The sequence below is a fragment of the Balaenoptera acutorostrata genome, chromosome 15, assembly GCF_949987535.1.
Source record: "Balaenoptera acutorostrata chromosome 15, mBalAcu1.1, whole genome shotgun sequence".
Classification (NCBI taxonomy): Eukaryota; Metazoa; Chordata; class Mammalia; order Artiodactyla; family Balaenopteridae; genus Balaenoptera; species Balaenoptera acutorostrata.
In genome coordinates this window covers 14,837,232-14,847,245 of record NC_080078.1, presented here as the reverse complement: position 1 = coordinate 14,847,245, position 10,014 = coordinate 14,837,232, and the positions used below count along the sequence as shown (strand labels likewise).

The window sequence follows — 10,014 nt, the reverse complement described above, 5'->3', positions numbered from 1 at the left end:
TTGTACCAAGCAATACTTTCATCAGCAGTGATTAATACAGGAGCAGAGAAACACACAGACACACACGCACACATCTTGCACTCACACCAGACACTAAACTCGCGCACAGATTCACACAGAGATCCACGTATGTGCACCAGCCACGGCTTTGTACATAATGCACACTGACACACACAGATCCACAAACGTGCACCACGCAAGCACACTCTGCTCAACCACGCTCACAACACCCCACTCACAGACACACAAAACGACACCCCCCTCTCCACGCCCGCACGCACGCAGCCCACGTACTCACGCGCAAGCCCCCTCACGTGACCCAGCCAGGAGGCGTGGTCTCCGCCACCCGCGACTGAGGAGTCTTGTCCCGGCCGCGCCGCCGTCGGACGCCAGGTGTCGGGGGTTAAGGCGGCGTTGGCGGTGGCGTTTTTTTCTACCCGGAAACTACGACTGCCGGACCCGGACACCAATCCGTGTCGCGGCGGCGCGAGCCCGACTGGCTTCTGGTCCTCGCGTCGGCCCCGCGGAGCCGGCGCGGCGGGGAGGATGGTGCCGAGCGGCCCCGGGCCCGCCGTGCGCCGCCGCGAGTGAGCTCCGAGCGGCCGCGGGCGTCCGGCGAGCAGCTGGCCCGGCCGGGCCCGGGGCGCGCCGCTGCCCGCCGGGGCGGGGTGAGCCGGGGCGGGCGGCCCGGGGTCGGGGCTCGGCCGCGGCTGACCCGTGGCCGGGAGGGGACGAGCTGGCCGGGTTTCTCCGTCGCGTCTCGGGCTGCAGCCCCTGCCCCAGCCGCCGGTGGGGTTTGGCCCGGGTCTGGCCTGCGCTGTGGCCTCGGCCTGGTCGCCCGCCACCGGGGTTTGTCCACTCGCGTCCCCGGAGCCGGAGTTCCCTGGCCGCCCTCGAGATGGCGGGGCTTCCCACGTCTGGAGCAGAGGCCTGGATAATTTGGGTTTGGCACGGGGAACGTGTTGGTAGTTTGCCATTTTTGAGTTTGGGTTGGGTTTGCGTTACTCTCCGTTTGCAAAGGATACACATCTCAGAAAGGAGATGGGAGGGAGAGACTTGCGTATGTACAGACACTTAAAATGAAATAGTGGTAATTTTTGTGTCAAGCTTGCTAAGTTTCCAGAGGTGGGGTGGATAATCATCTTCACTCATATTTTAATAAACTAAATTGTGTGGCGTCAAGATAATCTAGCGGCACGTAGTTGTACTTCCCTTGATAGGCACCACCCGGAATAAATCTACGCCTGTTGTGCTGTTTTGAATTGTGCAAACACCATAACCGGTGGACAGCTGGTGAGGGGGCCTTTGTTGAAAAATCCGACGTCTGTAGTTTAGTTCTCAACTAGCAGATGACAGCCTTGGCTGAGTGTTGAATGATGAGCTTCTTTGCGGTCTGCTTGAAAGCAGGAAAGCTCCTGAATTGCTACTTTCCCGACTCAGGTGAGCCCGCTCTGGGAGGTGGCAGGAGGCAGAACTCCAGGGTTGTTGATGACTGTTGGTTTGTCCCTATAGCCCTCTTTTTGGTCAGCTTGGCGTCTGATCATTTGTATCCCATCTGTAGATGAATGCTCCATCATTGCTTGCTGGTGTGAGTACCTTCCTGCTCCTTCATTTCATTTCAGGATTCTCAAAGGAAATGGACCTGTTGTGCAGTCATACTTCATGACTCCAAGCCTATTTACTCTCCAGGTGTAAGGAGGCAGTGGGTTGACTTTCTAGTAAAGGTCCGGGAAGAATTTCTGTGACCTAATTGAGATGGACTGGAATCAGGGCTGCCACTGGCCTCTGGGTACTAAGGTCACAGATGCTGATTGAGCGCACCTGCTTTGTTGGGGCCGTAGCTGCAGCTACTGCAGGGAAGCGAGACACACCTAAGTGCAAATACAGTTTCTGCCCGCAAGGAACTTAGAGAATGCAATAGGCTGTAAGATGTGGCAGGACTAAAGTGTCGTATGGAGATACCAGCTATTAAGGATTTTCTTCTGATTAGGATCAGAAAAGGCTTCATAAAGGAAGTAACTTTTGAGGTGGACCTCGAAGGATTGGGAGGATTTGGGTCATTCAGAATTAGCTGGAAAGTGAAAAAGCTCGGGTCAGTTGGTGGAAGGGCACCTAGTCTAGGAACTGGGCAGTAGATGCCTGGAAGTACTGACAGAGGCAGCTGCTTAAGGGTTAAGTGCTTTTCTAAGACAGAAAACACATGCTACCCAATCTGGCTTCTGGTGGATTTCTGGGTTCTAGAGAATTGTTTTCATTTGGTGAGTTTGTCTTGTTCTGTTAAACAGCCAATGACACAAAGCAGTGCTTAACTTACTTTAAAGACAATGAAAAAGAGGCTGATTGTAATTCCTGTGTGGTGTTAACAATCAGGAAATTAAATTTGCTGTCTGCAAGTTGTTTCAGTGCCTGTGTTTAGTGTGCAGGAGCACAGCTCTAGTACCATCTCTGCTACTCTGGCTGCAGCCAAGTGTTAAATGGCAGGCTCTTAGCTGTCTCCTGAGGGTTTTTAATGACATCTAGTTCACTTCACAGAGATGCTGTTTGTTTCTATTACCCAGTTGTTGAAGAACCTTTGAAGCTGTTAAAACGGGACGCCATGTAATTGCCCTGGAACATTATGATTAGTCCTAGGACCTCACTGGCTTCAACTCTAGCTTTTCTCTGAACGTGCTGAGGACCATGTTAACTTTTTCATGCTTCTTTTTGACTCTTCTTCCCTCTCTACCCACTGCTCTGTCTCCTCCTTATTATAGACAAGTGTCTAAAAAAGGGTGGTCCTAATAGGCATGGCAGATCTATGGGATGGTTTTGTCAAATAATATTGCCATGTAAGAGGGCTTTAGAATTAAAAAAAATTTTTTTTTTCACTACAACATTCCAATTAAAATGAAAAAAAGGAAATGGAGGAAAGATACGGTTTTTAGCAAATGGAATTTCCGTGTAGGATTTGTTCTGATAAACATAGAAATCCTTAAATTATCTTTTCCATACAGAAAATAAATTTGACCAGGGGTCTACAGCTCGTTCTGTGTATAATTGTATACCTAAGTGTAGTCCTGGGGACTATAGAACAATGTTTGGTGATGATAGTTTGCAAAGGGCTGTCATTTGTCATTTGGACTTCTGTGCTGTTTGTTTAAAAATGCTGTTTTCAGAACATCTCCCAGTCTTTACACTGAGTTTGGATGTTATAGTTTCATATTGAGCTTTTAGTGTTCGTTTAATCTTGTCATCACTCATATTTGTTTTCTTAAGTATCTGTTAATTAAACCCCAGGTCATTACATCTTAATATGGGGATACTTTTAATTTGGTTTTTAAGTAGGTCAGCAATTAAAAAAAACGAAGAAAAAAGAAATTATTTTCAATTCGGGACTAAGATGAACTTATTTGTTAAAAGGAGAGAGGGAACATGTTGGAAGTTCCCATGATTTTATATCATGATTTTGAAAATGGAGCAATGTATTAATTAGTTGTAAGTGAGTAGAAATACAGCCAAAGTCTGAATTTTGGAAATAAGTCCAAATTTCATGGAAATAAGTCCATGAAATTATTATCAGCCCATGTTGTTCCTTTTCCTTTTGTCTTTGAGTACCGATGTTGCTTAAAATGCACGTTTAGCGACTAAAACTTTATGCTTTCTGTTATAATTTCTCTTTTGATCATTTAAACTTGTTGAGTGAAACAAGTGTTTGAAAGTCTCTCTGCACTGTGAGTTGTATTAGATTAACAAACAAGAAACCATTGGCAGGAGATTCTACTTGTCTTTGCTTTATGCCCTGATGAGGGTGCTGAGGTGGGAGTTGCCTTACTGAAGAGATGGGAAATAAGGTAACCTCAGAAAAATCCATTTTAATTGTGCTTATATTGAAGTCGATGACTAAGATACACTATCCATGGCATGTGATTTTTTTTGTTTGTTTCTATCTGGCGTTGGACTTGAAACCTACTTATCAATCCTGGTATTGTGATTGATGGCACAGCTTGGGGTCAGATGAATTAAGTCAGCGTCTTAATTACTTACTGCCACTTTTTTGTAGTATAACCTTGTATAAATTACTTAACCTCTTTTGACTCAGTTTCCTCCTCGGTAAAATGAGGATAGTAATACCTACTTAGCAGTGTTGTGAAGATTAGAACATATGACGTATGTAAAGTGCTTGGCATGGGGCCTGGCCCACAGCACATTTTAAATGGTGGCTGTTAAAAATGATACTCTTTCCTTAGCCCCTAATGAGAGAGGTTTCTGCTTACATCACTATTGATGTCTTAATTACAAAATTGTATGGATACTTTTCAGTGTTTATCTCATTTGATGGGGTTGACTCTATTCAGACTCATAACGTTTACTGGGAGGCACGTTACTGCTCTTTTTAGTGGTCAATGCACGGGCTCTGGAGGCCGACTGGGTTTGAATCCAGGTTCGCTTAGGACCTTGGGTAGCTTAGGTAACTTCCTTACGCCTGAATTTGCTCATTTGTGAAATGCAGATGTTGTGAGGACCATATGAAACATGTGCAGAACTCTTAGAACAGCGTGCCTCGTTCACAAAAGTGGGCGGTAGTGTAAGACATTACTGGTAAGCACCTTCCCGGTGCCGGGCCCTGCCCGAGGTAGGAGGGTGCAGAAACGGCGTCACGGAGATGAGAGAGCACAGGGGCAGGACACATTTGGGGTTCAGTTTGGCTGAAGGAGGCCGTGGGGCTGGAGCAAAAGCTGCTGTTGAGAGACACTGCAGCGATGGGCGCGACAGGGCTGGTGACGGGTAACCGTTCGGTTGTAGGAGAGAGAGTCCAGAATGGGTGCCAGGGGTCCCTGGGTAGAAAGCTCTGTCTTTCTTTATAAGGAGGAGCTGATTTGGGGATTTTGGATGACTTTTGGCCTTGGTGGTTCAGGTGCCTGTGGGTCATCTGCATGGAGTGTTGGGTAGGTAGATGTTTCCACCTGGAGTGAGGGGGTAGGTGAAATTGATAGGAAGCCGAGAATGAGTGTGTCCACCTTGAGCAGAGGCCCAGCTGGAGCCCACGGGGAGCCCCAACTTTTGAAGAAGAGTGAGAAGGAATGGTGGCCAGACGAGTGAAAGGGTGGCTGGGAGAGTGATGTCCCGGAAGCCGGAAGGTGGTGTGGCCCTCGGTGTGCAGTGCCGCAGAGGGGTAAGAAAGGACCGAAACCCAGACTTTGGCTTTAGCATTGAGACCTTAGTGGAGACCTTGAAGTTCTCCTTTGACTTTCTTACTCCGCGTTTGCCTCTTTGAAGGTCTTTTCCATCTACACTCGCTGTGTGGTGGGGGAGGGAGGGTGGTTTCTCCTCAGTGCTGGATAGCTGGGTGTTGAGATCGCCCAGGGTCTCTCTGATACCATCCAGTGTCCTCATCTCTGCTGAGTCTTGGATAATCCGGCATCGCATCCATTAATGTTCTTTATTAGGCTCAGGGTTTACAATCCCCAGCCTTAAAGCCCTCTGAATATCTCAAACATCACAGGGTATTTGAGAAATGCTACTTTAATTTTTACATTCAAAATGGGCCTCTCCCACATCAAGGCGAGTTCCTGCTATTCTCTCTTAGCACAAGACCAGTGTATTTCCTGCAGTGGGTATTAGAGCAAGCTTGCCTCTCTAATCCTCCCCTCTCGGTCCCCCTGTGGTGTTCTTCCACCACTTCCCTGACTCCTAGTCTCTTCAGAACTTTGAAAAGGGCATGACTTTATAGGAGAGCTTTAAGGAATTTCTCATTTAGCCTAAGGTGGAAAATCCAGTTTAATAAGATGAATGGTGGTTTTGTTGTTCATGTGAAGTGAACTTTTTCATTTGGGTCACAAGTAGTGGTTTAGTGTATCTTAGAATAAGTTAGGAACTATTTAGGAAATATCATCTGGGAGTGTGGAATCCCCATCCTGTCCAGAGATTCTAGTTGTAAACTTGGACAAGTCAGCATGTGGTACACTTTAAAGTTCGTGGGCTCTGGAGAGGGAGAGAGACACATGAAGGACTCATGTGTCTGGCATAATGAATGTTAATTTACTTCCTTTCTAATAAAATATTATAATCAAATTCCAAAATTATACATTTCTGCCTTCACTGGTCCCTTGGGAGGCCTTCCTCTTTTACTGGCTCCTTCTCTGCTTACAGATATGTTTGTTTCCTCACTTCTCGTGACCCCACTGTCCCTCCTGCCTCCCATTTGAACCAGTGATGTTCCGCTGTTGCCTCTGTTTCCCCTCCCCTGTTATCATCTCCTTACTGTCTGACTTCCGCCTCCTGCCAGAGTGAGGTTTCGGAGGTCACCAGTGATCTTGCCAGGTGGAGAATTGTGATTAGGCAAGCGCAGGTTCGCCTGAGTACTTTTTATAGCACAGAGGGGCCTAGAGACCCTTTCTTTGTACTCCTCACGCTTGGTCACTTCCCAGCAATATTTGGCTGATACCTCTTCCTTCTTGAAACTCTTCTCCCCTGCCTTGCAGGACCCCTCCCCGTCCTGGGCACCCTTTTGGCTCGTGGTTACCCCTACACCCCATGCCCTCGCAACCTCTGCCCTAATGGGGGCACCTACGCTTGTGTGGAGAAGCTGTGTGCACCACCTGCCCTGGGAGCGTGCAGCACTGGATTATCTGGAGGAGTCTAGTCAGTGTTCTTTCTCATTTTATTTTTGGTTTCTCACAGATCCAAGTACAAATCACTGCAAGTTAAGCTTTGCCTTTCTTTAGCACCAGGACGTATTAAAGGATTGTCCTGTTTTCTATTTATTTTTTTTTCTAGGTGGGTTTAAGAAATCACTTGTTTCTTTTTTTCTTTTTTTTCCCCCCTGTATATTGCCTTTATTAATGAAGAAAATGAATGGAATTAAGATTTAATGAAGTTTTATTTGGGCCACAAGACCAGCAGGATCAATGGAAGATTATTTATAAATGTTATTGTTAGAAATTACTGCAGAGGAAATACATATTCATGATGGAAACGTTAAAAAAAGAAAAGACATATGTAATCTCACCAGCTAGAGATAACCATCCCTGTTTACATTTGAGGGTACGTTATGTCTTTTTTTCCCATGTAAGTGCTTGTGTAGCTCTCACACATTAAAAACCTGAAATACCCTCATTTTGTGTATTTTAGATCCTGTGTTTTTTTAACAGCTACATAGGTTTCCTACTGGTGATACATTATACTTGAACCATTTCCCTACTATTGTTGGATATCTAGTTTTCCAGTTTTTACTATTTTATACACTCCTGAGATAACCATCTTAGTAGTTAAGTCTTTGTTTTCAGCCGTGGGTGTCTTCTCAGGTGAACTTTTAGAGGCAGAATCACAGAAGTAAGAGTGCGCTAAGTGTTAGTGCTCTTGGTGTGTGTGGCCAGGTTGGTCTCTAGAAAGTTTGTAGTAGTCTCCCCTCCCCTTTTTAGGATCTCCTAACTTGTGGGTTGCTTGAGTTAACTCTCGAATAATCTTAGTATTGCCTTTTGCTTACTTGAATTGCAACCTGATGTTTAGTGTTGTCATTGAACTAGTCTCAGAGCTCTAGGTACTGAGTCGATGGACTTCAGTCGTGTGCTCTCACACACTAGTGAAATCGGCTTTTGGCCGTGTTCTGTGTACCTTAAATCCCTAGACTTTCCAGAGAGGCAGCTTCACAGCCCTGGTCATTTCTTACCTTTATCCTGGTGAAAGTCCCCAATTGGAGTTGGGATGAATGAATATAGGGGAGGGAGGTCGGATATTGTGCCTTCTCTCCATCCACTTTTCTTCTCCCCATAGAGCTTAACTTATTTTTTAATTAAAAGTGACATTTACTGTTGAGAAGATTACAGAAATTTTCTTGTAATTCTTTGCAGGGAAAATACATTTGTTTAGCTCTTGTTAATTTCATATTTGAAAACACTTGTAAATGGTGGAAAGGAATTTTATGTTTATGAAATATTTGGACTTTTAATAGTTTTACTAAAAAAATGAAAAACCTTTTTTTTTTTTTAGAAATATGTGCTGTGCTAGTTTTTTGTTTTTTTTTTTTAAACTTTTGGGTTTATTTATTTATTTATGGCTGTGTTGGGTCTTCGTTTCTGTGCGAGGGCTTTCTCTAGTTGCGGCGAGCGGGGGCCACTCTTCATCGCGGTGCGCAGGCCTCTCACTGTTGTGGCCTCTCTTGTTGCAGAGCACAGGCTCCAGATGCGCAGGCTCAGTAAATTGTGGCTCACGGGCCTAGTTGCTCCGCGGCATGTGGGATCTTCCCAGACCAGGGCTCGAACCCATGTGCCCTGCATTGGCAGGCAGATTCTCAACTACTGCGCCACCAGGGAAGCCCTGCTTTTACTTTTTAAGTGAATACAATTGGCCTCCTCTAGAACTTTCTCTAATTAAATTGGCGTATGTTGACATTGCTTGCTAATTTGTGGGTATTTATGTTGAGATATATATATATATATATATATATATATATATATATGTTTAAATTCTAGTGTGACATGGTTTTAACGACCGTTAGTTTTATCTAGAAGGGAATTCAGATTTTTTTGCTTTTCTAAATGTTTCATAATTGTAGTTCCACGTGGTGAATAGTTCCTGTTTATTTTATATATGATTCAGATTTTGTTGTCTTAATAAATGGAACTGTAATTTACTGTTGATGTTTTTGTTTCTGAAGCCTATTAATCTTTTTTATTTTATTTTTTAGTTGAAGTATAGTCGATATACCGTATTAGTTTCAGGTGTACAACATAGTGATTCAATACTTTATAGATTATACTCCATTTAAAGTTCTTATAAAATATTGGCTGTATCCCCTGTGCTGTACATTACATCTTTGTAGCTTATTTATACATAGTGGTTTGTACCTCTTAACCCCCTACTGCTATCTTGCCCCACCCCCGCTTCCCTCTCCCCACTGGTAACCACTAGTTTGTTCACTATATCTGTGAGTCTGTTTCTGTTTTGTTATATTTGTTTGCTCCATTTTTCAGGTTCCACATATAAGTGATAACATACAGTATTTGTCTTTCTCTGTCTGACTTATTTCACTAAGCATAATACCCTCCAGGTCCATCCATGTTGTTGCAAATGGCAAGATTCATTCTTTTTTATGGCTGAGTAATATTCCATTGTATATATGGAATATCTTCTTTATTCGTTCATCTGTTGATGGACACTTAGGACACATGTTGCTTCCATGTCCTGGCTGTTGTAAATAGTGCTAATATGAACATTGGGGTGCATGTATCTTTTTGAATTATTGTTTTCATTTTCTTCAGATATATACCAGAAGTGGAATTACTGGATCATATTGGTAGTTCTATTTTTAGTTTTTTTGAGGAACTTCCATACTGTTTTCCATAGTGACTACACCAATTTACATTCCCACCAACAGTGTACTAGGGTTCCGTTTTTTCCACATCCTTGTCAGCATTTTTTTTTATTCTTATTTATTTGGCTACATCGGGTCTTAGTTGTGGCACGTGGGATCTTTCACTGTGGCATGTTGGCTCTTTGTTGCGGTGCGTGGGCTTCTCTCTAGTTGGTGGCGCACAAGCTCCAGATTACGTGGGCTCAGTAGTTGTGGCATGCAGGCTCTGTAGTCGTGGCGTGCCGGCTCTAGAGCGCGCAGGCTTGGTTGCCCTGCGACATGTGGGATCTTACTTCCCTGTCCAAGGATCAGACCCGCATCCCCTGCATTGGAAGGCGGATTCTTAACCACTGGACTACCAGGGAAGTTCCCATCCTTGCCAGCATTTGTTATTTGAATCCTATTTAATGAACAGAGAGTTCCTATTGCTCAACATCCTTGCCAGTATTTGGTATTGTCAGTGTGCTGGGTTTTGGCCTTTCTAATAAGTGTGTCATGGTATCTTGTTTTAATTTGCATTTCCTGATGACATGTGATTTGGGAGCATCTTTTCGTATGCTTATTTGCCATCTGAAAATCTTCTTTAAGTGTCTGTTAAGCTCTTTGGCTAATTTTTAAAATGTTTTGTTTATTTTCTTATTGTTGAGTTTTAATAGTTCTTTGTATGTTTTGGAGAACAGTCC

The 10,014-nt window shown here is 44.3% G+C and overlaps 1 protein-coding gene across 3 annotated transcripts in view; it reads left to right on the top strand.

Moving 5' to 3' along the window:
* Positions 1–375: 375 nt before the first annotated feature.
* The window catches only part of TMEM248 (transmembrane protein 248), a 32,943-nt gene continuing 23,304 nt past the window's right edge, over positions 376–10,014 (top strand). The window contains exon 1 of one of the 3 annotated variants that reach the window (XM_057529223.1): positions 376–393. The gene's annotated coding sequence lies outside the window, so the exon portion shown is untranslated. The other 2 variants (XM_057529222.1, XM_057529221.1) reach the window with 2 other exon arrangements.